Here is a 1,551-nt window from a genome sequence, read left to right as displayed (position 1 = left end):
TTTCCCTTTCCTCCTTCTGCGCCCAGTGTGAAGAGGGCAGCTGGGTGGGCTTCTGCCCTGCCAAGTATCCTTGGAATGTGTGGGTCTCTGGATGAGTCAGTCTCTTGCTGCCTGCTTCTCCATTTTCCTGACCATTGTTCTCAGATCTGTGCCCAAAGGCTCCCTCAGGCCCAGAACTAACCACTTGCTTTGCTTTTCTTCCCAGTGTCCTTCAGGGTTTGACTGTTGGGTTCTGACTTCGCTTCCCACCCCCGGCAGAGTCTGAAAAGAATGGAACGCATTGGAGACTCATTCCTGCGCACTGCCCCAGGCAGATAGGGCTGCCTGCTGGGTGCCAGGGGCAACAGGAAGAGTTCTAGCAAATCCTGTCATGTGCCACTTCTCCCAAAATCCTGCCCCTGCCCATGACCTTCTGCAGAAGAGGAGTCCTGGGAAGAACCTTGGCCGGAGGCCTTTGTGCCAGACTGCAACGTTTCCCATGCAGAAGGTGGGGTTCGCTGGAGGCACATACCAGTGACTGCCTTAACTCTGCCACGGCGGCAGGTCTCCCAGCACCTGTCAGTGGGGCCTGCTCTGTCCCCACCTTGCCTCTGGGGTGTGGAGTAACTGGACTCTTCCCTCAGCCACTGGCCCGCCCTTGGTACCCCACAGACTTGCAGAGAAATTGGAAGGTGCTGCAGGGTGGGAAAAGGGCATGTCGGATGTGTTGGAAATTGCTTCGGCATGACCCACTTCCCTCTGCGCCCTGTTATGCTTTGGAAGGGACAGGGCCCTGCAGGGAGGGGTGCTCTCCTTTGTGCACCTGTGCAGAATTGGGGCATGCGAGTTTATTTTCACTGTGCCAACTGGCCCCTATTGAACGAGTAGCATGGTCTAGAGAAGTTCCTCTGTCCTCAGCACTGTGCCGATGCAGCAGGCTGCTGCAAAGTAGACACATGGGTGCTAATAGTCACTGCTGGGACACCAAACATCTTGAGTCTGTTCCTGGGCTGCCTTGTTACAGCAGTCAGAATTTGAAGCCTGGGTGTGGCCTTAACAGAGCCCTGGTTGCTTTTCAGAAGGGCATTTTCTATAGATGACATATTTTTTTACTAATCTGGGGGCTTTCTATGACAAATTTCAGGCCAATATAAGTGTCTCCATTAGGCATGTTGGCCATCTCTCCCTCATGGAAGGGGCCGACTGCAGATTTGCCTTTCAGAGCTGTGCTAAGAACACACTTTTGACATTTGATCATGTGTGTAACTGGGTGGAAAGGAACTGGCAGGCCCATGCTGCCTGGAACCGCCTGGGGGGGTGGGTTGTACATTACTTGTGATCCATGTGCAAAACTGCCTGCAGATTGATTAGAAACTTTTCTAAACCTTTTTAAACACACACACACACACACACACACACACACACACACACACACACACACACACACACACACACACACACACACTCTTTAACTGAGGAACCATGCAATTATTGGGTAAAAACATGCTTTTATCCCATGGATATTAGATGAACACTACAGAGGGGTGGGGACAAGCCTGTGGTGGCTGGGGC

General features: G+C 52.5%; 1 protein-coding gene across 2 annotated transcripts in view; it reads left to right on the top strand.

Moving 5' to 3' along the window:
* The window catches only part of FOXO4 (forkhead box O4), a 15,923-nt gene extending 14,380 nt beyond the window's left edge, over positions 1 to 1,543 (top strand). For both annotated transcript variants that reach the window (XM_006024427.2, XM_014520312.2), the window contains one exon: positions 206 to 1,543. The gene's annotated coding sequence lies outside the window, so the exon portion shown is untranslated. The remainder of the gene's footprint in view (positions 1 to 205) is intronic.
* Positions 1,544 to 1,551: the final 8 nt, after the last annotated feature.

The sequence above is a fragment of the Alligator sinensis genome, unplaced genomic scaffold (assembly GCF_000455745.1).
Source record: "Alligator sinensis unplaced genomic scaffold, ASM45574v1 scaffold1059_1, whole genome shotgun sequence".
NCBI classification, from domain to species: domain Eukaryota; kingdom Metazoa; phylum Chordata; order Crocodylia; family Alligatoridae; genus Alligator; species Alligator sinensis.
The sequence above is the reverse complement of the archived record's forward strand: the minus strand, read 5'-3'. Positions and strand labels throughout refer to the sequence as shown.